The 27,542-nt window shown below is 37.7% G+C and overlaps 1 protein-coding gene across 8 annotated transcripts in view; it reads left to right on the top strand.

The window, feature by feature from the left end:
- Window positions 1-27,542, top strand: part of COBLL1 (cordon-bleu WH2 repeat protein like 1) — a 91,983-nt gene that overhangs the window by 20,584 nt on the left and 43,857 nt on the right. Inside the window, exon 1 of one of the 8 annotated variants that reach the window (XM_074828989.1) lies at window positions 15,691-15,780. The exons of 6 other annotated variants lie outside the window; for them this stretch is intronic. The gene's annotated coding sequence lies outside the window, so the exon portion shown is untranslated. Of the gene's footprint in view, window positions 1-15,690; window positions 15,781-25,051; window positions 25,075-27,542 lie in introns of those variants that run through there. One more of the 8 variants, XM_074828990.1, reaches the window with a different exon arrangement.

Below are 27,542 nucleotides of genomic sequence, written 5' to 3'. Positions count from 1 at the left end.
TTATTTTTTTCTTTTTAAATTTTTTAATTTGTTCTACAGTGGGTGAGACAGGACTAGGATTGTCAGAATCCTTTCTTTGTTATTTGACTTTTGCAAGTTAAAATTTTAGTATTTGAATTTTTTTATTATTTTTCATTGGGAAGTGTGTGTGTAACCTCCTCATCTAGAACTGCAAAGTTCTGTAATGGCATATAATAGACCAAGTGCTGTTCAAATTACTAATGACCAACTATGGAAGCTTAATGCATTGGCTAGTTTTGAAATTATGATTAGCAATTTGATTATTAGCAATATGATTAGCAAAATTAGCTATTTAGTTGCATAGGGTTCCTTGTGCCATCCTGATGCGTTATTCCAAACCTGTGCAAAATACGTACAAATTAACAGTGAACACTTCTCTGCCTTAAGTGAGGAAATTAAACAGCAGAAGAAAACAGAACTCAACAGAAGTCATGGTAGTTACTTCCTCCACGTATCTTATTATACACAGCTTTCTCAGAGGCCATACTTTTAAGGCTATGGCCTTGATGAGCAAAGTACCTGCTTCCCAAATTTGTCCAGTTGTGTTTAGTTTTCTATTAATAATGGTATAGGTGGCAATAGAGGTGGACAGAAAATGTATTTGAGGCACTATTAGATTGCATCCAGTGTTGTCTATTTTTAGCTTAAATAGTTTATTTTATTTAGAACTAATGGAGCTCACTGTCATCAGTTGCATCAGCACATGACCTTGCTGTGTTATGTGTAAACAGTATGATGAACTGGGAAGTTATTGTATGAAGTGTTATGAGTATAGTTACTCAGTGTCTACAGGCAAACACTTCAGCAGAAGCCCTTGCTCTCCAAACCCAAGCAGAGGAAATAATAATAGCTAAATCTTTTCAGTAATAAGTATTTTCCTTTGTGTTTTGCAGTTTCTTGGGTTTTTTTTCTATTAAATATATATTTTAAAGAATATGTATTAAATATATGATTTTTAGGAAATACTGACTCAGGCACTGAAGTTTTGGTGCCCAAATCAATTTATTTTATCAGGTCACTAACCTGTTAATTTAGTATTTGTTTCTAATACTAAATAGTTTAATGTTTTTAATAAACAGTATCTGAAACTGTTTATTAGACTGTAGAGTGCTTTAGTATAAGAGTCAGCAAAATAGGTAGATAATATGCTCAAGTAGAATTTGTGTAGCTTTGGAAATCAATACCATTATATAATCATCTGCCTTATCCAGTGTTAAAGTCACCGCTATATTGTCGTATTTCTTTGTCAGTATATTAATGTCATGCCGTCTAATAGCAAAATAATCTCCCTATATAAACAGTTTAAAAAAATACAAGGAGCAATCTTGTGGCAAAAAGAATGGTTTATTGTTACTTGACTGTTGAAACAGTTACCAATCCATTCTTGAACTTCTGTCTGAGGGAATAAAACTTCACATTTTTTAGAATTCTTGCACTCTGGGGTCAGAAAAATGACAGCAGATGAATTGGTGTTCTAATTTATAATGTGATGCAACTGAATGAAAATACAACTTTTTGCTTATTTTCATTTATTACTAGAAGCATTGACAAGGAAGGCTGTTACTGATCATACTTTCAAACTGAACATTTAAAATGATCTAGGATTCCAGGTGACTAAAATGGTTGTGTATAGTCATACATTATCTGTTAGTTTAGAATCTACTGAAATATCAGGTTTATACCTTGAAAGGAAGCTTTTGTTTTATAAAGTGGAAAGTAACTGTTGCAATCCTGGATGACCTCCAAATCTCCTTTGAAAACAGTTTCTTCACTAAACAGGAATAGCTTTTCTTGCAAATGTTTTGGCTTTCAGTTTGAATGCCAGGGATTTGAAATTTGGGGGAGAAGAAGCCAGTAAAGCAGATTAAATAGACTCCTAAGTCTTGCTTTGAAATATTGCTGTATTAAGTCTTCTATTTTTGATGAAATGATGCATGAATCTTTTATACATGAGAAGGAAAATGTTTTAAAAGAATATGATAGTGTTGAATGCAGTATTAAGATTTTTTCACAGACTTGCATTCACTTTCTCATGTTAATACTGTCCTTCCTTTCAGAGGAAGAGAGAACTGTTTAGATTCTGGCATCTCAACATTGATAAAAAGTCATGATAGGAAGAAAATTCTGTAGCTTTTGTATGAAAATGCACATGCTTTTTGAAGATTTTTTTCTTAAATTATTTCAAAATGAACTAACAAACCCAAAATATATATCAATTCTCAGAGTACCTTTACAATAGCATTCGTGTGTTATGCTCTTAATACCATTTAATGAATTTGTAAGATACCCTGATATCTCTGCAGTAGAGTACCTCTTTTAAGATGTGATTTATATTCTAGGGATATTTGTTGCTGAACAATACAATGCTTGAAGAAAAACTAATGAACCAGTCTCCTGTTTTATACAGATGGGATTAGATATGCTCTGATTTGCCTGGAAAAGAATAAGAAGCCAAGAAGTTTCAAAATACAGCCTACCTGCAGTGCCACCCTGTGGCTTTTTTTTTCATGGCTCCTCTTAAACCAGTTTCTGGTCCCTCATCCCCAGTGGGAAGATCACTTGTGAATTTCTAAAATGTCTGTATTCCTGGCTGCAGACCTGGTCTAACCAGGATAGTACAGCACATTTCTTTGCCTAACTTGTGTGAGACAGCATTATTTGTCCCTGCTTAGATGGAGAACCAGAAAGAGGTCTAGGAAGATGGTTTAATTTTAAAATTAGATTGACTAAGTAGACACAGCATTTCTTATGAAGATCGTTGATACTATTTTGCATTCAAGGCATCTGCATTTTTGTTGACTTTAATCAAAGGATGTCGGAGAGACTTTGTTCTTAAAAGCAGCATTATGCTTTGAGGGATATGTTGTGCTTTGCCTTGCACCATTTTGAAGAGTCACTCAAATCTTGGGGGGGGTGGGTAAGTAAGTGCCTGCAGGTTTAAGTCTCTGGTTTTCATTTATAGGAAGTAATACAATGTTGAGGATATTTCACACCAAGCAAGTGTATAGGAAGGAACTTTGCAGCACTTCACCTGCCTGGCCTGTCTCAGAGAGCAGAATGTGGTTTTTTTCACTCAGCTTAGTTTTACTAACATCTCTGGGTGAAAAGCAGGGCTTTACCCATCTGTATTTTCTTCCTGCCATTCTGGCAGGGAGCAGAACTGACTCTCTTGCCCCTGTTGCCTAGGTGCCAGCACTAATGCTGTCGCTCAGTGCAGGTGTGTGTGGGCAGCAGTTCCCTGGGCTCACTGCCACCGCCCACCACCTGGCCCTGAGGTACCAAAAGCTGACCTGCCACTCTCTTGTCCAAGGACAGTGTTTGGCTACATTTTTTTTTGAGTGTTTTAAATTGGCGCTTTTAGTGTTGTAAGAGGTTTTTATTGTAATGCTTTTAACATGCTTTCAGCATTTTCTTGCTGCAAAAGTAACTTATTTTAATGTAATGAACTTACCAGGCTTGTGTTGCTCTGCTCTTGGCCTGCTCGCTTTCCTCACATCACAGAGCGCTCACTGCCTGCCCCAGAGCTGCTCGCGCTGTGTGGAGACAGGACGAGTGACTAAGGGGACAAATCGAGTCTGGGCTAGCAAAGCCTCGGCATGTGTTACTCAGACACCTCTGGGCTTCAGTATCTTCACTGAGGGCTTTTTATTTTTCTGTAATAGAAACAAAATGTGAGAGCACGTAAGTATCGAGCTGTGTATTTAATGTTTGTAGGCTTTCTCTGATAAGCAGGTGCTTACATTCACATTTGTGTCCTAATTACAGAAGTTGTACTTGGCCTTTTCTAAAAAGTGAATGTCTCTTTTTCCAAATTCACATATCTTGCTTGTAAACTGTAAATAGTCATGTGAATGTGGGGTCTGAGTTCTTGCAGAATCTTAAATCCAGCAGTAGAAATATCTGATACTACAGTCCATACCTGTAGGTTGTACTGTTTGTTATGTCTAGTTGGAAAGTCTTAAACAGTGAGAATTAAAAATGCAGTTTTCTTCTTCTAGTGTTGTCAGAAGGATTTCTTAGACAAGTGTTGCAATTTTTTAATTATGTTTAATATAAATACAGTGTGTATCTAAGCAAAATGATGAACAAAAGGCTTAAAAAGAAACATTTAAAAGACTGTACTTTATTTTTGTGAAACGTTTTTGAGTGGTTTAATACTTGCAGTTAGGTAGCCTGGATTTCCAGATAGTAAAAACCAAAGGTAGAAGTGGATGTGAGGGGAAAGTCACGGAGAAGTTTTTTATGACTTATCTTTCTTTAGGAAGCTTGTTTGGTCTGTCTGTCACATATCAGGCTTCTGCAGTATTGGGGATGTGTAAACTAAAGTGTCTGTGATTTAAAGTTACTACAGAATCTATTCAGGATGCTGTAACAATTTATATTGCAGTCAATGGAAGGAGCAAGTTTATTGTACTTTAGATGTTTTTTGTTCAGTGGATGTTTTTCAAATGACTCAAATGTAAGTCATGGACAATTCTGATTACCCTTTCTTAAAACAAAACAGAATACTGAAATGCACACATGCATGTACATTCTTGTGTATCGCAGGTCCTGGCTTGAGTCTTTTCCATATTAGAACTTTGGCTAGCAAAGTGTCTCACTTCATACCCTAGATCACAAAAAGACTGTGATTTTATTTTAAGAAAATACATTTAAAAACTTGGTATACCATGTGATTCAAGTTCTGGTAAGACTTCAGCATTGCCCATTAGTGTCTGTAATGGCACTTTATTTCGTTGTGAAGGAAAATCTGTGCTCGTGGTTGTGAAATTCATGACTGTTGCTGTATGCCCTTCCATTTCTTTTTAATAGGTACTTCTGTTTATATTTTTAAAATTTAAAAAACTGTCACATGAGCTCATCTATAAAACTTTCTATCTTTAGGAAACTTTATGAAAAGATGCTCTTTGGTTTTTACAAACAGTACACAAGGCGAGAGGGAAACCAAAACAACCCCAACAAAAAGCCCTGGTGTTGCCACATGCTGTTCCTTCAGTTCTGTGATATGCTGTGTCCAACTTGGACTGTTTAATAGAAGAAAAATATTGCCAGAAATAGCCACCTACCATAACTGTTTGCCTTTCTGTTGAAGGCCTTCAAAGTTTACGAGGCTAAAGTAAAACACTGAATCATAAAAACTTGGTGTATTGTAGGCTCAAGTTTAAAAGTAGATAATAATCAGGTAAGCAGACCAAATGTTCTGTGTGACTGGTATATAACTCTACAATAATGTAATGATTTTTTAGTAGTTTAAATGACAATACACCTAGAAACATTTGTGAACTTACTGTGGCATAAGAGGCCTCTTACTGCATGAGTAAATATTTCTCTCTCTCTCTCCCTCCCCCCCCCCCCCCCCCCCCCCCCCCCAGCAGAACTTGGCTTCACTGAACTGTGCTATTGGCATTTCTTCATTTCTCCTGCTTTCATTCATTTTGTTCTTTGTAAGCTTTTTCATTTGATAGGATTTCAGTATTGGTATTCCCCACAAATAGAAGTGTTTGAATACTTGAATCACCTCTTTTATTAATCTTTTCTGAGTAGGTAGAAAATCAAGCTTGACAGTCCTGCTCTGTGAAGAGCTTATAAGAACTTGGGATATTTTAGCGTACAAAATTTTGTTAGGCATCTGTTTTGTACTATTGCAGAGAGGAGACAGTCTGCACAAGTGGTATAGCACTCTGATGAGCTGTACGCCCGTTAGGGTGTTGTACCTAGTTTCTAGAATATCTGGTTTCTCTAGTAGCAAGTTCAAGGAGCCTATGAGCTCCTGTTGAGGTAGTGCAAGTAAGGTTTCTACATTCAAGTGGGTGTTCCAGCAAAATATTTGAATGGTGGAAGATGAAACATGATCTCTGTCATTTTTTGCCAATGTAAAATACATTTCCCACCCCCCACCCCCCCCACCCCCAAAAGCCCATGGCAGGAGTGTTTTTTCTAGTATTATACTGTAGATTTTCTAAAATTAAAATAAAAAAAGTAAATTCCCCAATACTGTAACCTGTGTAACAGAGATTGAGTATGACTGGAGCACTTGCACTTCTTCTGAATATTACTTTAGAACTATGGTTTGAATCAGACAAACTCCAACTTGAGCTTTTTTTAAAAAAATTTAAATCGTAGTGGTGCAAATAGTACTTTCAGGGTGTTACGTTTGATCTTCTTGGAGATATTTTAAACTGTTTTGTTAATGGTACCATATCGTCTCTGCTATATCTATAATGAAGTCAGTATTTTGGGAGGCATATTCTCTTTTTTTTTCAACTTTGTTGATTTGTGCTTTCTTCTTTTAAATACTAGAGAGAATCCCCAAATGTGACTAGCTGCCCCTTCCAGAAGTTGGTGTGGTATACTCCCAGTTTAGTTGTCTGTGATACTGATTCCAAAGATATGTGCTTATCTGAATTAAGGAGCTTGTGTGTGTGCATATTAAGTAAGAAAGAACACTCTGTTTTTCTTCCTCATTCCTCCCTTATGGGTGGCAGAGAACCTGAGGCACATTCCTTCCCAGGTGCCATCTTTGCAACTGTGGGCTTTTGCTCCCCAGGTGGCTTCTTGCTGCTTTGGAACGAAGGCCGTGCTGTAAATCAGTTTCAGCTCCTGTAAACAAACTCTGATCTGAATTATTTAATGTCATCATGAAAAAGGGGAGGGCTTTTCATTACAAATTTTAGTATTGATCCCAGTGTGATTGATTGTATAATTTTTCCATTGTCTCATGTTTACTTCACTTTGAGGAAGTACCTGAAACTTGCATGACAAAATTTATAACTGCAGTATGATGTTCGCTTTTATTATTTTTCCTTTCTCTTTATTTTCTTCCTTCCTTTCTAATTTATCATCTGATAAGTGCAGGAACTTAAAAGATGAAGAGGACACCACCCGATACACAGTTCTGAGGAATGGAGTGGAGGAGTGCTGGATGAAGCAAACATAAGGTGTCCTTGCTTCACAAACTGTTTAGCATTGAAACATTGCAATTATTTTTAACTTTTTGTTTTGGGAGGAGAAGAGTGAGTGTTACTAAACTTGACCAAAGCTACAGGTTTTTAAAAACAGCATTATACTACATGTAAACATTCAGAACAAGAAACTTGTTCAACTTTTTAATAAAGCTACATCTAAATTCCTTACAGCAACAGTGCCATAAAAAGATCCATCGAAGTACAGACTATTCTGTCAAGGAATGGATATTATTATGAAAGCTTGTATGTGAAACTGGATCTGAAGTTTCTGAATTAAAACATGGGATTTTTCAGAAGATCATCACTGTGGGAGCTTTATTTTGTCTGTCATTTTTTTTTTATTGACTTTCTAGGCCTCTGAGAGTGATTTAAGGACATTCAGTAGTTCTGTTTGGAGCTGTAATTCTCAGATATCCAAAAACACTGGGGTTTTTTTTCAGTTGTTTGTTTTTGGGTACATTTGATTGTTGAATCCCATAGTGACATTTAGTGTTCCCGAAATTGTCTTTGTTGTGTGTGGCTCCTGCTTCCGCTGGTTAAGGAAGATAATACTGTTTCAGTTCTCCTTAATGTTGTCTAAATAAATTGTGAAGAAATGGGAGGGCTCCGGAATCTTACAGAATAGTCATAATAATAATGTTTGTTAAAGAATAAGGTGTTTGTTAGAAATTCCCTGTGGTCCTCTGTCATAAGTGAGTTTGGAGGCTTAAAAGATATTTTTAGCATTACAGCTTTTAAATAGTTGCATACTGTCTCTTTTTAACTGTGTAAGTTTGGTCACAAGTCAAGTTTTCCACATTGTGTTCCTTGCATGATGTCTTGGCAGTAGCGATCCTCTTTTGAACCTCTAGTGCTTCATAGAGTGGTACGGTTGTTTCAGTTGGTGTTTGCGTGGTAACTCAGTATGTTACTGCTTGTACAGGAGGGCTGCATTTTCTAAGTGTAGGTTTTTGGTGATGGCAGTTAAAAAAAAAAAATTCAACAACATCATTCAATCATATTTTGGGACCTGGTTCTGCCACGATACCAGTTTTCTTGTGCTGTAGCACCAGCATAGGTATCAATTGTCTGGGGATATGCCTGTACCACCCAGTGAAGGCATGACTGGAGCGTGTGTGGGTATGGCTCTTTGCTGCAGCTTTAATCTTGTAGGGTAAGTAACACAGTAATGAAGGCACAGTGTCATCAGTAACTGGAGTGTGGATTACTAAACCCCAGAGAGCTTTTAGCTGTGAATACCACATCCTTCACTACTATTTTAATCATGTTGTTTAATTTACAGCTAGTGTTATGCATGTTTATGTTACAGCAGCAGCTTCGTTTATCGAAATAACCTGAATACAAGATTTGTGGTGATTCTTTTTTTTTCTCTTTCTAGATCCCAGATCTAGTGATATCTTGGTGTGCTCCTAACCATGTGTTGTATTTCAAGCTTTTATGGAGGGTTATAAACTGGGATTAAAAAAAAAGGAATTATTTAAGCATTAATCAATGATCTTATGGAAACATTATAGCAATAGACCAAGAGTTCTTGATCCTAGCTTTTCTGTAGAGTGTTTGGTGTAATGTGTATTTGAAGAATTCTGTAAGTGTATGTTAGTGTATCTAAAATAAAAACAAGCTGAAACTTCCCAGAGGCAGCTGAATTAGTCCTGTTCATGGCCTTCCTGCCTACACACTCTGCTAAATAAAATAATACAGTTGTTTCACAAACAGAGGGAGGGTTATAAAGGTAGCTTTACTGTGACATTAAATCTGTCTTGAGAGCTTTCCCAGAAATATGAATATAGTAATTATATGATTAAACAATAAGGAAACTTTTTGGGTTGTGCACTTCCTCAGGCTATTAACCTAACCACTAATTAACCAACAGGAAATTCCAGACCTGAAAGTTTCATTATTGCTATACTAAACTGTGAAAATATAAGTGTGTTAACAAGGATTTCATTATAGCCATCTGTAGCTTGTTTTTAAATTGTGTCAAAGCAGGAAAAACATAATATACCATCTGTTACCTAGCCATATCAAGTTGACATGGAAAATACTAGGAAAAAAATCCCCCAATTTACAACCCCAGTTGTCTCTTATATTTTATTTGTGGCAACCATTACTGCTGTGGCAGTGCCACCACTGTAGTAATGTGTCATTTACCCCTTAAATGATGTATTTGGTTTAGTTTACAATTTCTGTATTGTAACTTCAGTATTTGGGGACGAAGAGGTGCTGACTTTCCAAAATGGTAATACCTGGGCAATTAATGACCCCTCAATTTCAGTGTCATATTCTCTCAAATACGTCTGAATCATCAAAACTCAGAAGGTGAGGATTGTCTTGCAATTTAGAGTTCTTTTTGGTTTTAAGTAAGTAAAAACTTCTGGATAACATCTATTAGTATTTTCTCTTTCTCTGAATAGTGAGCATGAATTGAAGCATGTTGCTCTCATCAGATGCTGGGGTTTTTGCTGCTCCTTTTACCTTAACCCTGTGTTCCTCTAAAGAGCTTAATCCGTACAAACTTTCCCAAGTCCATTGATTTGTCGTTGTCTTTGACCTTAAAAAGGAGGGAACTTGTAATGTATTACCATGAAATATTATGGATTCTCCATTGTCGGATGTTTGTAGGTGTAATGCAGGTAGAACCTTGGGTGAGAAGGTGGTGGTCCAATGAAAAAAGTTACAAACATTGCTCTTGGGAAGAGAACTGGCACAGAAGAAAATTCTAAAATAACTGTGGGATAGTGAGGCAGATCCTTAGCAGCTGAGATGAAATGTGACTCAGTAAGGTCATAAAATGTGCTAGTGTTTGCATATTACCTTTGGGATGAGTAGAGAGAGGAGTGATCTATGATGTGAAAATGAGGATAAAAGGTTGTACTTGAGATAGAGAAGTGGAAGAGTCATGCAGCAGTTAAAGAGAAGTCACACTGACGACAGGCAGCCCAAGATATTGTCCCCAAAAGTTTTCTGAGTAGGCACTCTCTTTTTATCCTGAATTTGCACAGCAACTAGGACGGCTTTGGTGAGGGCTCTTAAGTACTGCCTTAGTATTCAAGACAAACTATAAATTTGGTGAGTGAACTTACAAACAAAAATCTGTTTCTCTGCAGACTGTGATGCAACAAGCACAGTTAGAATAAAATGAGGAACTCTTCGATATAGCAGTATATCTACAGTGTAAATGTCTTAATGCTGTAAAAATATAAAAAGAATCTAAGTGCTGAGCTGACCAAATGGATGAGGAAAAGCCAGCTGGTGCAGTCTTTCTGGTCTTTCAAAAGGCTTCTGCTTGTGTCAAACCTAAAGCCTTTTAGGAAAACTAAACAAGCATGGCATGAGACTGTAGATCTTGCATGGGTAAGTAACTTGCCCAAAACTAAGAGCAAAGGTATGTGAAATGGTCTACTATGGAGGTGAGGGGAGGCAACCTTGGAGTTCCACAGGGATCTGTGCTGGAACTCTTAGTTCAACATGTTAATAACCTAGAAAAGCAGCTGAATAGTCAGGTGGCAGGTTTGGTGACAGTAAAAAGTTATTATTCATAGTAATGAGAGGAGACGTGACTCTGAAGACTTGCAGAAGGATTTTACAAAAATAAATGGATAATAGAATGAGATTAAATTCACCTTAGATCCATTTAATACAAATCAGTTTGCCATGTGTAAAAGGAATAGAGAAGAAGAGAGAAAACATGATTATGTCACTGTATAATCTATAATGACAATACAGTGCACAGTTATGGTCTCTGTCATCTCCAAAAGCATATAGTAAAACTGGAGAAGGTTCAGAGAGGATCAACAGGGATGGTCAAAGGTGTGATATGGCTTTCATATAAGGGACAAAATGATGTGGTCTCTCAGCTTTCATGTTCTTACATTTACCATTTGTACATGTACCAATTTGTTGTGTTCTAACTGTTCCAAGTAAGTGAAAAGAGAACATGCAACAGAATTGTCTAATGGTGCTGCATAAAATCCTTAAACCAAATGTTAAATAATGGAAACGTGATTAAGTCCCCCTTAACACTGAGTGATTATGCAAGTCACATCAACAAGGAAAGTTGATTATAGACTGTATATGAAAAACAAGTTCTTGGTCTGCTTCCAAGCCATTTGGAAGCCTCTTGTCTATGCTCTCTTCTTCAGGTTTTTTTTGATAGAACAAAACTATTTGCCTTTCCCTGGAGACCTGACTGGGTTGATCCATCACAGATGAGATGTCATCTCAGTACGTACAAAGCAACTGAAGTAATAGACTAATAAAGCAAGAATTTAATTTGGAAGAATGCCTATTCTTAGCCTAGAAATCCAGGTTTCCTGCCATTCTTGCTGCTTTCAGACTTTAGCTTCTCATGGATATTATTTTAAAAAATAATCATTACTATTTCAGGGTTAGATGAAATATCAGATAGTTTTAAAAAACAATGTTTTGTTTATAACAATAGAGACAATAGGTTCAAAGAGCTCCCAACTTCACAGATTTGTCCCTGTTGGGGAATTTTTAAAAAACATAATAAATCTAACCAGCTTTTCCATATGCAGATAATTGATACACATCCGTTGAGTTCTAACAGCCTATTGGGCTTCTGGGGGTTTTTGTTTGGTGTGTTTGGTTTTGTTCCCCCCCCCTCCCAGTGCAGAAATACTCAATGCTCTGGGTAATCACTGGCAATTGAATCTGAAGGTATTAAAGATTAAAAATGAATATTGGGAAGCTTTTGTTTTACTGCTCTCACTAGTATATGCAAGTCTTTATATCCTTTTGGTCTTGGAAACAATTCTGTGATTTAAAGAGTATGAAACATACGTACTAAAAATGTGACCTATACAGGGGCCTCTCTAGAAAGCATTTTGTATTTAGCACTATTGTGTCACTGTAGTTAGCAAAATTAGATTGTTTACTTCTTTTTAAAGCATGCACACAAGAAATAAAATACATTCCATGTTTATGATCCATTCACAAGCATTCATTCCCTTTTGCTGCTGATACTTGTCAATTGATGTTTCCTTTTTAGGGACTGTTTGCTAATACAGCAGTGCCAAGATGAGTAATTTAAGTAGATGCTTTATGGAAAAATGAGAAACATTTTAAAATTCTAATCCTAAAGAAATTCTAATGAAACATTTTAATTCCATTCCCTTAGATGTTTGGTTTTTTTCCTAATACCCTAAGTAATCCCTCCACCCTGTCTTTAAAATTCTCAACGTTTTACCTTTCACAATTGTTCTAGGAACTTACAAAAAAAACCCCAACAAAAAAACAAAAACAAAAAACACCAAAAACTAGTAGCCTATGCAGAGTGATGTCATTGGGAGAAAAAGTAAAACTAATCTGTGAGATGCAGGGGAAGTAGCCAGGTACATAATTGCAGAAATGGAAAACCTTTCCTTTATTCCCTTTCAAGTTATCTGAAATCTTGGGCACTTGTTTATTGTGGTTGATAGTATTAAATTCCATTGGTGACTCCCTGAATGAAAACCACGTGATTTTCAGCAACGATAAATTTACTGCTTAATATGTGAAAGCCATAAGAAGGGAATTGCTAAGTAGATAAACAGCATGTAAAATTGAGTACCTCAAGATACCACTAGGACATTTTATTATTGTGAATATTAACAGAATATTTCTAGCTACAGCCCTTGGACCCGAGTAGTAATTAACACCTCCAAGTGGAATTCCCAAATGTTTTGTCCTGTGTAGGACATATTAGCCATAGGGAATGTGTTAGTATTTTAGACAACATTGATACTGTCTGCACTGAAATTCTTACTGCTGGCAGTCTAGTCCTGCAAGTCGTACTGCATCTGCATTATCTCTGTTCCCAGATTTTCAAGCAATTGAAATTGCTTGAAGGATTTCTATTCTTTGTATTGTTAACTCTTGAAGTTTGGTTGCAGACTGCATTTGACTTGTAACACACTGATTGATCTTTCATTTAACCTTACACACGTTAGGTAAAACTGACTTACATTTCTGTTTTGTCTGACATAATGGGGGATGGATGCTAGTGATGGGAATTCTTGAGTAAGAGAGTCTGGACAAGGAGTTGTCAGGAATGTTCACTCAGCACACGTGCACTCACACAGATGTTATCCTCTCACTGAAGTGGTACACAAGCCACTTCGAAACACTGTGTGGCCTGATACAGGTCTAGAAGCAACATTTACCAATGATAGGAACCTGCAGGATGTTGCCACTGATGATAGTGCTTGCCCAAAGAGTTTGACTGCATTCCTTCCCATTCCTGGGCAGACTTAATTGTAAGCAGTCCTTACATGGCTGTATGTGTTAGGTTTGACTTTGAGAATTGCTTTTGAGCAGCTTCTGTTTTTAATTGACAATAAGGTCAAGCTTTTGTAAATTAACCTACTTCAAACACTGCAAAGTTGTTTTTTGTCTTTCTGATAGCATAAATATTGTACTTTTGTTTGTGAAATTGATTCATCAACATCTTAAGCTTCAATAATTTTGTAGGTAGTACTGATGATGAAATTAACTACATTAAATGGGTATTTGTCTCTACTGCCTAAGTATTCCACTGATCATTAAAATTTGCTCACCTGAACTGTTTAGTTTGGTATCTTACAGACAGAGACACAGGAAAAGCTAAAAAACATGGAAGAAAGAGTCCTAATTCTAAAACTTACCATTAAACTTGTCTTGCAAAATTAAAAGGGACGCAGAAAACAGGATTGGATTATTTTTACGGTATAAAGCCACAGAAGACATAACAAAGCTACTTAATACTCTCTTCTGAATTGGCTGAAGTAGAGATGTCAGGATTAATGGCTATACAAATCTCTAGATGTACTCCGTAGGCTGTGTGGTCAGGTGGTGGGATTATAAATAGGTAGGCTTACTGATGTCACCAGTAGCGGAAGGGGACAACCGTGAGCTTGCCATGCACACACACACTCCGTCCCTTCTACCTGCATATGCTGTTGAAAGAAATTCACTTGATTTTAATGGAGAAGAAAAACCTCTGTTATCTTGCAGGTAAGCGGGAAAGTAGTGCAGTCAGTTCTAACTGTTCTTCCTCCCTTGTTCAGATGATCAGCAGAATGGCTTCAAAGTAATACTTGTATTATCTTACTGGTGAGTGTCATACTAGCAATACTTTTGTTTGCTATACATGGATAAAACTTTGACCCACAGAACTGTTCTGGTTGGTGTAAATGGGAATTCTGGAAATGTTAATTGATGTAAAGTGACACATATTTTGCAAGACTAAGGATGCAAATGTTGGTATTTACACAGCGTTTCCCTGCTTGTTTGGTTGAACTTGTCCTAACACCTGCTGTGAGGAAGAATATTTACCGATAATTATATATCTGCAGCAGCATTTTAAGTCATTGCACTTTTGAGGGAAGGCAGAATTTGGGTGTAGGACAGTAGGTAAATTGCCAGAACTCAAATGTAGGCCTGTAAAAAGAACGAAGAATTTATGTCTGTTGTCCTGTTTTCAGAGAAAGTATGTAATTCTTATAGTCCAAGGTACAAAAGCTTTTTTTAATCCCATTTCTGGCTCAAGATGAGGGTATAAAAAGACCTATAATTCATGTGGATAGACTGCTGAAATTTTGGTGATACATTTCTGGGTATAGAAGCTGTTCCATATTTTAAGCTGATTGGGGCCTAGAAGCTTGAATGAGGTTATTGAGATTATTTTAAATGGGAGAATGTTGTTACTTCATAGAGACTGTAAGGCTTTTCTGGCCTTAATTGTCTTACATCTGATTTTGATCTACACTTCTGTTTGGAAGAAAACCCACTTGTTTGTAATAACTTGTAAAAGTCAACGCCTTAGTAGAGTCATTGCTGTGTATTGTGTGTATTCGTTGAATATTATGTATCACTTTCATTTATCATGGAAAGCATTAAAATAATTTTGTAGTACCTAAATAGACTCAATGCCTAAATAACTTCACAATGCCTCGCTGCACTTTGCTTACAGCAACAAAGAAAGAATTTAAGAAATCTTGTTCAGTTATGCTTCTGGCACTGAATCATATGTTAATATGATTAAAACTCAGCAGTGAAAAATACTGGGTGTAAACTTGTGATAGTGAAAGTTGAAAAGGATGAGGGGGTGAATACAGGAGAGAAGTATAGTAGTTACAGCAAATTATTCATCAGCATAGTTGTATGGGAAAGTTTCTCTACATTCCCCAGAGCAGACTGCTGCTGCTGATTATAATCCGTATAAAAGGTTAGTAAGAAGTAAGCTTCTCCCCTTCCTAAAGAATTTTTTCCTACTTTATAGTTAATGCTGAAGTCCTGTACCCTTTTTCAGAAAGAGCAGAGGCTTTCTAATGGAAGTAATAGGTCATCCAAAATAGCTTTGGTGTTACCACCATCATGCGGGGGAGCCAGCTTTCTTTGAAGAAATATCTTTTTTCTTCCTTGCCTGTTGCAAGAATCCAGCAAGAAATGGATCTAGGGGATTTTGAGTGTGCAGAAGAAATCAGAGAATGGGGCTAATGACAGGTCTTGTATGTAGTTGGGGATGAGTTTGGGGAGGAAATAATAGCATTCATTTGGGGCCTTGAATTGACAACCAATGAGGGAGTTTAACTTAAAGTAGGACAAAGGGGAGGGAGCTTCTGCTGTCAGCAGCAGTAAAGGTGGCTGTGAAAACTGCTGGTCGGGTTTACGCTATGAAGAGAGCTGGGATAGGACTTCTGGCTGTGCTTTGTACCACCCATCTGCGTTCACACAGTGCATGAGGGATCAGGCTTGGGCTCCAGCAGCAGCACTGACATTTGAGGAGGTAGTAAATGCCACCCTGTTCTTGAAGGTAAGAGGGTTTTCCACTTTGCTTTCTGAGGAAGATGCTGTGAAAGATGAGCAGGAGAATCTGTTGGCAGGTAGGTACTCAAAGCATTTCTTCTTAGTTTTGCAAGGTGTGTTACCCCGAGATGCTCAGTGCTTCTGTTTGGGGAACTAAAGCTATGTTGTTCATACTTTGGGAGAAACCTCTTTATTACATCCTAGTTTTGGGGGTTATTAACTGCCAAGATGCTTCTCCTGCAATTTATTAAAGAAAATGCTTGTTTTAGTACTATTTCTTAGCCTGAACTTTTTTTTTTCCTTTCTCATTTTCTTTCCTGTAATGAACGAGAGTACCTTGTTTGCTGACATGGTTGTCTGTGTAGGAACTCTCTGTCCATTCTTCATGTGTCACATAGCCTCTGTATATATATAATTTGAATTTTTTTTTTAAGCTCAGGATAGGAAAATTTCCCTGTGTCCCATTTCTTTCCAGTGCTTAATGTGATGTCTGTTCTCCAGTCTGTTAGCCTCTCCTATTTCTTGGTTATGCAAATGTACAGAACATTTTGAAGTGTTACCAAAATATAGGTAGTTAAAGGACATAACTGCTAAGAAAAGACTCCTGGTGGCTGAAGAGCTTTCTACAAGGGAGAAAGCTTGTTCTGTTCCAGACACCTGCATGAAAAACAGAGATTAGCTGCAGTGCTTTCCAAAGTTGCATTGATGTGCTTGACAGAATTATTCTTCCTGTATCTGAGTCTTCAGCTGGGAAATGGGACTGTTGCAGCTGAACCCAACCTTCTGTAGCAGCTAAAAGGAAGAGGGAGTAAAGTTTGTCTTCCCTGCTGTTACTGAAGAGCTTCCTAGCTGCTGTCCTGCATTGTTATGTTACCCACCCACACCTACACCCACGTACCTGTATTTGAGGCACGTGTGTATGTGAGGAAAAAGGGAAGGGTCCATATCGGCCTCTTTCCTGGCTGCTGTGATACTTGAGTGGGTCTGTTTCCTTTTCCTTACCCTTCCCAACCTCTAAATCCATCCAGTGTCTGCCTCCAGTGTTACTTCTAAAACATGATTTTGAACAGGAGAGAAAAGCAGCAGCAGAAAAGCTCAGATAAATTGGCAATTCTTACCTCTATTGATGTTCAGAATGGCAGCTGAAAAAGCCATGAGCACAGCTCTAGGTGTTTCATCTGCTGGCTTTGAAAGACAGTGGTGTTATAGCTGCTTTCATGACTAGGAGATAACAGCCAGAAGGGCAGATTCAGGTTTTACTCTATTTGAGAGCCCTTAATCGAACTTTTCTTACTGGTCATAGGAGAAGAACATCTGTGTGAGCATCCTTTTATAGCAGTTGTTGAAAAAAGATTTGGGGGTTTGTCCCTAGTGAAGGTAACATATGTTTGCTTGAGTTTTAAGCATTTGTTAGATTTATTAGTGTATCAAAGGTTAAGCTCCCCCTTTCAGTTCAAGCTGCTCTTTGTTTTCTTTTCCTGTTTATTCAGCCAGTTATATATTACTCAATTACTGTTACAGATTTACTGCTTTCTCTTTCCTGCTCTCTTTCTTTTCTGTCAGGCTGTTTCCATAACTAAATATAATAAAGTCGTATGAAGTTTTAATAGTTTTGAATGTCATTCAAGTTTTTTGTACTTTTGGTAGTAAATCGGGGGGTTTTTTTGTATTTTATACTTTGTGGAAAGGTTGCATAAGTATATGCTTACTGCAGAGGTATCTTGCACATGGACATGCCAAGTTTGTATTTTGTGTTAGCCCTATTTACTTCAGAAGTCTTACGTTCTTAACCTCCTTAGAAGTAATGTTGGAACTAATTTTCCACTATACTGCTTCTTTTTCATTTGTATGTATTTATTTATTTTAGGAGAAAAATACTTTTGGCACAAAAGAATGTGCTATAAAGGAACTTCTGTTTAAGAACACATGTCTATAATTCCTCAGTAATAATAATAACCTTTAAGCTAACTTATAGCATAAGGTATTTTTTATCCCCTGTTGCCTGCTAGGATTCTGAGCTCTTGGCTGTCTTCCTAACAGCGAGGCAATTCTTATGCCTTGAGAGGAACTAACTATGTTTTGTTACTAAGTCAGTGGCTATCTGTGCTCGGGAGCTGGCTAGTCTTTCATATTACATTACATAACCTTATACTGGAGTTGCTGCCCTTTAATGCTAAGAGGGGCACAATTAAAAACATCCCCGTACCACCTCCCCTTTTTCCTTGTAATAAGAAAAAACATTGCATTAATTATGGCTCGAATACAGTCTCTTCTGTTTTCAAGACTGCCACTGCCATGGGGACAGACAATCAGACAGGCAGTGTCTGTTCCAAATGGTCTGGAGGGAACTGGAGGATTCATTTGTTGCTTTCTCGCTTTTAGTGTGAACCAGACATCTGAAGATTCCATTAAGCTTTCACCTTACTGTCATGGTTACCGTCCCAGTCCTGTGACTTATTTCTCTCTAGGATATGACTTTTTTTTTTTTTAAAAAGTCCTTTTCTTTAGAGATGAGGCTAGTTAGGGGGGGATTCCACATATCCCATTGACCAGGAAAAACTTTTCTCTAGCAAAAGCTTTGAAAACATGTCTTGATTCCAGGGATGCCTTATTTTCTTGATCCAATTTATTTATGGAAAGAGAGTGGAAACATAGGTATTTCACATTTTTTGCTTTCATTGTAGCAGTCATCTGAATATAGACATAGGTAAGAAAACATCTGCAGATGATTTGTTGTTTGCTGGAACCTCACTGAGTAAACCCACAGAGATAATCTTCAAAAATCAGTTTATTAATAGTCTTATCACTTGTAGCATTATTACTGGCATGTCAGTTGGCATATCAGTTGCATGACACGTTTTTGTGTTGGGAGAGCTATTTACCCAGTGCCTCATTTCTAGCACCAGCTTATTTTTATGTAATATTTTTAAAATACCAGTATTATTTGCAATATTGGTCTTCTTTCAGCCTTGGGAATCTGTATAGAGAAGTGCACTGTGAAATACCCCATTATCAGAGAAGATTTACAATTGTTCATGTTTGTTCCTCTACCTGGAAATGGAACTTAAAATGTGTTTCTGAACTTAGGTTTCTTTGGTACCTGCTGAGCCACCTGCTAGACACAATATCCATACAATATAACCCCAGATTCTTCTACAAATAACGAAGTGAATGAGTTTAGAACCTGAAAGCTCATATTTTTCTATGGAGCAGATACAGTAAATATGTTTCATTATTTTGTCCTACGTGTATTGTAAGCCTGGTTTGAAGGGATAACCTAAGAATGGACAGTGCTTGACTCTCATTGATCCATACCTTGATCTTAACATCCAGCTGGTGCTTTTATTATAGAAATAAAGAGAGAGACAGTGTATCAAATGCTGGTATTGATCTAGAGATGAAAGCCTGGTACCAAAGCTGATAGGCATGTTATATAGATGCCATGAGACTGGTACAGAAAATACTTGGGCTGCTTAAAATTAAGGATAAATATTAGAATAATACATTTTTATTATCGTCTGATGATACTTTTAAAAACAAAGTTGTAAGTCTTCTAGTATGCAGAACAAATCTTAGTGTTTTGGGATAGCTTTTGTCAGGTACCAGAAGTTGTTCTTAAGGATTGTGATTAAGAAAACTATATATTTTTTTTTAAGACTTTCATTAAAAGATGAATGTCGGCAATGTATTACAGAATTACAGAAGAAAGCAACGTACTGCTGAGGAGCCTCTTTTCTGTGATCCAAAAGCAACTATGTGAAAACAAAGTAATTGATGTCCAGAGAAAGACAGTGTTATCAGTTTTGTGACTTTTTTTTTAGATTCTTGGCAAGTAGTGCTGGAATTGAAGCAAAAGTTGAATGTGCCATTCAAGACTACCTTCAATGTTTAAATTTAATTTCCTCGCATAAGAAAAATTTAGAGACTTTTATGTAAGAAAGGAGGTACAAAGAAGTTTGATGTATACATACAGCCATAGATCTTAAGCAAAGGTAAAAGATTCATGCTGAGTCTAATGATTGTATGCCTATTTGTGTATTATAAAAAGGTGAGTCAAAGCTGGGAGTGATTTTGATGCTTTTGATTTTTTAATGGAGAGATATGGATTTGATGGATGGACCACTTGATGGGTAAGGAATTGCCTGGATGGTTGCACTCAAGGAGTTGTGGTCAACAGCTCGATGTCCAAGTGGAGAGCGGTGACGAGTGACGTTCCTCAGGAGTCAGTGTTGGGGCCAGCGCTGTCTAACATCCTTATTGGTGACATTGACAGTGAGATTGAATGCACCCTCAGCAAGTTTACCAATGACACCAAGCTGTTTAGTGTGGCCAACATGCTGGAGGGAAGGGATGCTATCCAGAGGGACCTGGACAAAGTTGACAGCTGGGCCCATGCAAACCTCCTGAAGTTCAACAAGGCCAGGTGTAAGGTCCTGCACATGGGTTGAGGCAATCCCATGCACAAATACAGGCTAGGTGATGAGTTGACTGAGAGCAGCCCTGCAGAGAAGGACTTGGGGGTAGTAGTGGATGGAAAACTGGCTGTCAGCCAGCAATGTGCGCTCACAGCCCAGAAAGCCAACCGTGTCCTGGGCTGCATCAAGAGAGAAGTGTGGCCAGCAGGTCGAGGGAGGGGATTCTCACCCTCTACTCCGCTCTCATGAGACCCCACCTGGAGCACTGTGTCCAGCTCTGGGGGCCCCAACATAAGAAGGACATGGACCTGCTTGAGCGGGTCCAGAGGAGGCCATGAAGATGATCAAGGGGCTGGAGCACCTCCCCTGTGAGGACAGGCTGAGAGAGTTGGGGTTGTTCAGCCTGGAGAAGAGAAGGCTCCAGGGAGACCTTATAGCGGCCTTCCAGTACTTAAAGAGGGCTACAGGAAAGGTGGGGAGGGACTCTATATCAGGGGGTGTAGGGATAGGATGAGGGGTAACGAGTTTTAAACTGAAAGAGGGAAGATTTAGATGAGATATAAGGAAGAAATTCTTTACTGTGAGGGTGGTGAGACACTGGAACAGGTTGCCCAGAGAAGCTGTGGCTGCCCTCTCCCTGGCAGTGTTCCAGGCCAGGTTGGACAGGGATTTGAGCAACCTGGTCTAGTGGAAGGTGTCCCTGCCCATGGCAGGGGGTTGGAACTAGATGATCTTTAAGGTCCCTTCCAACCCAACCTATTCTATGATTCTATGATTTTTGTGTCTGCCATTCTGTGATACTTGTTTGAGGTGAGTTGTCTGGACTCTTCAGTTCGATCGTCTTTATAACAGATACACAATGACCAGGAAAAAGCAGTTTCTGTTTTCTTTTTTTACATTTTCAGCATTCTGGGGTTTTTGTTTGTTTGGTTTGCTTAGTTTCTCTAGTCTATAGCTTATTTCAAGCTTGATTCTTGATCTCCTTGCAGGTGGTTGTGGTTTGCTTTCCCAGTTTCTGAGCCTTTTTCCCTCTTCAGATGTTCATTTGTCTTAGTCTTTCAGTGCAAGACCCAAATACATGATGGGCTCTCACAGTAGACAGTAAGTTTACCTGAAGAAAGGACACATATTCTCAAATGGCAGCCGCTTAACTTGTTCCATTGCATGGGCTTCTGCTGTAAACCCTAGACTCCACTAAAAGTAGTATTCAGGAGTTGTCTCACTTTTGTATCTTCATGCCCACCTCAAGGTGGGAGCTCTGTTCGTGAGGAGAAAAGTTTACTTGTTGACTGTTAGTTCTGAGAGTTTGCCTTCATAGCCTTACATGTTTAGCAAGTCATAAAGATACAAGGAAATGTCTTGGTCAGTTCATATACCTCTACCGAGTAGTGCCCTTTTCCCATGACGGAATGTTCATGGTATGAATTCTGTTTTGTAGAAGCTTTAGGGCAAACCAGCACTGAACATCCAGAACTGACAGAGTGACTCTGAAGAACATAGAAGAGGAGTTCAGATACTGTATTACTCTCTGAATGGTTTATTTGACATTCTTTATCTCAGAGGTTCTCTTTCATCTGGAGGTGCTCCTAAAAGCATACTCTGTTGTGCAATCATTGTTCTCCATTAGATCTAACTGATGTCTTGCAGTCTTATTTGGAGGAGTGTTAGAGGTAAAATTGGGACAACGCAACTGTAAAGGTAGCAGAAGGTAAGTAAATTTAGGGAATGCCCTTTCCCAGCTCTGATCAGAGAATCTAAACAGTGAACTGTAATTTGTCAACGAGTACGCTATAACGTAAAATCTATTGTATAGAAGCAACTGTACTTTCTCTAGCAGGAGGATTTTGTGAGTCCTTGTTCTAACTGTAGCATAACTTTTGACTTCTTGATCTAAAATTTAAGTGACTGAAAAAATTCTAGAATTTGTTTCAAGCAACTTGTTAGAAATGTGTGTGTATGGAGGAGGTAGGACGCAGCAAACAGCAGTGAAAGGTGGTTAAGATGTAGTGTAGGTAGTTACAGGTGATGCTCTCGCTTCCATTTTCTGAGTGTAACAGTCTTTAAGGGGGAGAATCTCTAGAAGCTTATAAACAAAGCAGCCTTTTCAATTTTTGGAAAAAGCTAAAAGTATGGGTTTTTGTGAGAACAGGTCCAATTCATTGGGTGCTGTAAAACAAAGGACTTTCAATCAGTTCTTTTTCTGTCAGCTTCAGACTTGGGCTGGAAGAAGCCAGAATGGGAATGGGTGAATCCAAGATGTGAAAGAGAAGTCTCTCTGAAAATGGGAAAAATAACCTTGTGTCGTGGTATGAAATAAATATAATTTTAAAGATGTGCTAGCAAGTGGGACTTACCATCAAGTACTGCAAAATGTTAAGATGTGTACTTGCAATAAGCACGTACATATGCTGTTGTAGCTATATGTACTGTGACACCGTTGACTTTAACTGATATCATGCAATGTTTCCACATAATGATGAACAGATAATTTAGGGACTTGGGAATTTTGTGCTCTTTGCTAATAGCACACAGGAAAGTAGAAACTCATCTAATGTAGAATGTTAGCTGAAGATTTTGTTTTTTAAATACAGATTTTTAATGAAATATCTATTGAAAAATATACCTTATTACACATTACTTATTGTTAAATTCTGTGCTTTCCCTGATCTCAGGAAGAAGGGGTTTTGTTTTAAGAGACTATAGATTCCGAGTGTCAGATCATAGACAGGAAAAAAGTTTAATGTGCGTAGAAGATAAATCCTCATATAGAGGCTATTTTGCTGCACTGATAGGGGTGGGAAGAGCTGCACTGATAGGGGTAGGAAGAGTAATGATCTGCCTTGAGTATTTTCATTTCAGTCTATCACAAGGTTATGCAGAGTGGCTTTACAACATCTCTGTATCTATTATAACAAGAAAAGCCTGGGTATTCCAATTCTCAAACTAAAAGAAAAATACTCCATGTGGAATAGATATGTCAGTGCAATTGTTAGTATTCAGATTAAGAACAATAAAAATGAAAATGAAGCTGCATTTTACTAAAGGAAAGAAAACAAAAATATAATCTGTAATTATACTGCGGATGAAACTGGCCTTTCAGACTGGCCTGTGGACAATAGATACTATTGTAAAATACTCCATTTTTCATGTGTTTGATTATGTAATTATCAAGTCCCAATTTGGGAGCTCCAACTTGCAAACTAATTTAAAATGTGGATTAGTAAACATTTATTATTTATTATTTATTTATTATGAAATAATACTTCCACTCTTTTTTTTTTTTTTTTTTTTGTTCCCCAAAAAAGGTTATCTAAACATATGCCTGGAAACATTTAGTAGTGATTTTTTGAGTGACTTGCATTGATAACTTCAGTCATTTGCTGGACTATGATGAGCAGAATCAGATAGGAATGTTGCAGTTGTCTCCAAGCTTTTTCTTAGCAAGTAGTGTTTGATCTTGAAGATGTGTGGTCGTGATGCTATGAAACTATAATCTTCAAAGAGGGAACTGAATAAACAGGAGGAAAGTTGGTACTTTCATGATCTTTGCTTAGTGTAGAAGACAAATTTGGTTTGTAAGCATTAAAGATGAGTATTGGGCTGCGAATGCTTATAAGTGAAATTAGGAGCTTAAATATTTTATGTATCTGTTGGCCAAAACTGATGTATCATTGTAAACAAAACAAATTAATGTACTTAATGTAGGCCTGAACTCTTGTTGAACTGTTCCTTGGTCGAGCAGATGATGTGCAAGGTTTCGGCTGTCTGCTACTATGGCGTAGCAGTGGAGCAGCATTATTGTACTAATCGAGAAGGCATAATAATTGCTTGGGGTGAGAGGTAAAAGGCAAGAAAAGCTCTAGAAGAAGCTTTATTGCAGTGACTCTTTTCCTCTCATGACATGATCTTAATAGAGCTAGATCCTTTTCTGCCTTTGAGTGAAAATAAAATGAAGTGCTGCTTGTACTTTTGGCATATATAATTTTGTAAAGTATGATATAAAAAATGTTTAGTTGCTCTTTGTATAAACCAGTGTTTTTCATGGTGCCATAAGTCAAATTTACAAATTTAAGTCTTATCTGTTGTGCAGTACAAGGTTTTTATTCTACAGTGTTTAATGAACTTTTCAGTACCTGAGAGATGACTGAATTGCAGGTGAGGTCCCTTATGACCTTTCCTGTCCTAGGTGATTGCTACTGAAAGTTTGAGAGATGGTTCTGATGTTGGAGGTTAGATCCAAAATAATTTCAGTGAGAGGACTATCAAGCTGTCTTTGTATAGTGTCTCATGTAATTGTGTTCAAAACAGTAAGTGGTGTAAACATTAATATTCTTTGATACCAAGATTTGAAGAGGTGGATAATTTTTTTTTTAATGCTGTAGACTTTGTGCACAAATCTAGCAGATTTCCTCTTTTTTTCTCCATTTTTTTTGGGAAAGTGATTCTTATCAAAACGAAGTGCTGGTGATAACTGGAATATCCAGGTCACTGTCAGTTCAAGTATTTCTCATTATTTTAAAGTGCCTTTCTCTAGTTACTGATAGTTAAAAATATACTGCTTGTAACTTTCTAACAGGGATTTTTTGAAAATCAAATAAATAGATGCTTTATTTATTTATGATGCCAGATCTTTATTTTAAAAAGCGTTTCCACTATTATTGTTCTGGCAAGCAGGAAATATGTTGCAATACAGCAATGACACTTTATTCTGTAGAAGTGGGATCTGAAGCACATAAAATGTTGACTTTCTGGTCTTGCATTTGATTTTAAAAGATGTATTGTTTTTCTTAGCAAAATGATGAAGTCTTCTATCTGCATTTGGCTGAAAGAATTCTTTAATGTCTTTACAGGAACTGTATTCTGTCACAGACTGGTGGGAATTGCAGGTGGGACTTCATAAATTTGCATTTCTAAGAGATAGGAATAAGTTCTCTTGGGAACAATATGATCTCACAAGATGAGGGCTAGCTGGAAGACTTGGCATAAGCAGTGGGTTCCGGGTGCACTAGTAACAAGGGAAATATGAACTCTTCCCAGGCTGCACCACCTTGTGTTTGTGGGACCCTGTGAGAGCATTGTAGATGTCTCTCTGGCTGCCTTTTCCAGAGTGAGGAAGAATCAGAGAAGAAAGATTATATTGATTGATTTTTTTTTTTCTTTCTTTCTTTCCTGCTTTGTCTTAAGCAATTGATTAAACAGAAGATGACATTCAAGCTGTTGCAGTGTTATAGGTAGCTGGAATTGTTTATATGGTGATAAACAGTGGGGAGCATATCCCTTCAGGTGAATTGAGATTGGCAGTTTTAATGTCTGGTGTAGGGAAGGTCGGTCAGCTGATGGGGTTGGGACCTGTGGAGACAAGGAAGGAGTAAGGACCTGCATTGTGTAGGATACTGCAACATAATTTCCAGAGGAGTTCTTATGAGTTGTGGCCTTATTTGGTTAAAATTTCTCTTTTAACTTCTTCTGTGTCATAGCTAAATGAGCTGTACTTTGATTTTTCCTGCAGCTTTCCCTTAGTTCTATAGTAGCCATGAAAATAAAGAGTACGTTTTTGGTTGTTCTAACTCATCCTAATGTTTGCTTTGATAACTAGAATAGGTCTGCTTAGCCCCTAGCATATCTGGAAGCTATCTGAGCATGAAAGGTGCTGTGAGTGAGCCTATTTACCGAAACAACCTTTTTTTCTGACCTCTAAAGTGTTATTTTTATATGATTGTTAATTTCTCCCCTTTGTTATGGTTGTATTTTTGTCTTACTAAAAATCAAAGGTTTTCTTCTTTTCAGGAGAAGAGACTACCTTAACCACTCTCTCTTTTTAGCAAATTCATTAAAAACCAGCAGCTGTCCTGCTTTGCAGAGTACCTGGTAGAGGTGAAGAGGCAAGAGAAGTGGGCTTTTGTTTGTTCTTTATGACAGATAAGTGTTTGAAATGATGGTGTAGACTTGGAGTTACTTGAATAATGCTGGCTTTCCTTTTTGATGTTTGACTAAAATGGTGTGTGGAAGGATGCCTTTGTGAGAGAAATCACCTGTGTCAACTTCTTGGAGGCCCCATAGTGCAAAAGAGGAGGGGAGGGTTTATAGGTTAAAACTACCTCTGCAAGTGTATTCCTGTCTCTTGCTGCTTTTGATTTTCACCTGTAGATGTAATCATGGTAACTGGAGTCATTCTTGCTGCCCAATACCAGCTCTGGGGTGCTGGGAGTGCAGGGCTTCTGTTTACCTGTCAGATAGCCTCTCCTGTGACCAGGCAGACATGAACACCAGAAACGAAAAAGCTGTAAGACCAAATGTAAATACTTTGGACTAGGAGTGAGAGATGAGAGAGTTGGTGAAAAGTGACAAAAAAAAAAGAGATGCGACACCTGGAAACAGAAAATGAAAAAGTATTGGGATCCCTGTTGTTTAATAAGAGGTTGCCAAAAGCTCGGCATAACTTCTGCGAAAGTGTACTTGGAGATTTTTCCTCCTTTGTGTGGGGCAGGAAACATAAGCATAACTAACCATAAAGAACATGCAGATGAGCTAGAGATGGGTCGGGTACATAGCTCTGTATGCGGAGATTCAGCCGACCTCATTTGACTGCCTGACCCCATGTGTGTATATATGTATTCTTTATTTAACACATGGAACTTCATCTATCTAGCTGTTGCACATAAGGCTTGACAAGGGTATTTTATCAGTTCTCAATCTCTACAGTGTAAGTTAGACACTAAATAAAGCCGTGTTTTACTGATGTGGACCGTGCATTTATTGCTGTGTGTGATTAAGCACTCTAGTGATAGTAGAGTTCCAGCAATGAAATTGCATTCGTCTGCCTAATGGAAAATATAGAGTCCACTAGCATGTGCAAGCAAATCTTTCTGTGGTGTGTAGTCTTCAAAGATTAAATTCTGAGTTCAGTTGCAATAAGTATGTTTTAACAGTCATTTGAAGTCACTTAAAGATGTAAGAATGAGTGAAGAAGGGGAAAAGCAGAACTGCTTTACTTTGGGTTTGAATTTTTTTTGGTATTAATGTCATAGGGTTAGTTTTCATTTTTGTGGGGTTTTTTTAAATAGTTGTATTGATGCTCTGTATTGGATAATATTTTCTTTTTAGCAGTTATGTGAAAGCTAAAAATCATGCAAAAAAAACCCCAAACAAGTCAGGGAGGAGTAAAAAGTTTGATTGATACATTTTGCAATGTTCACATAACCCAGAAACAACCCAGGCAAGCTGCTCTAGAGACCAAAGTTAAATTTGCAGCTAATGCCGCATGTTGTGAATTGCATGCGGCGTGCACCAAAACTAATTTAAAACATTAACAGAGAGGAGGTATACATCTTGATGGCGAATCCTCATTTGGTGT

Source organism: Strix aluco, chromosome 6 (genome assembly GCF_031877795.1).
Source record: "Strix aluco isolate bStrAlu1 chromosome 6, bStrAlu1.hap1, whole genome shotgun sequence".
Classification (NCBI taxonomy): Eukaryota; Metazoa; Chordata; class Aves; order Strigiformes; family Strigidae; genus Strix; species Strix aluco.
This window is presented reverse-complemented; position numbering and strand designations above follow the sequence as displayed.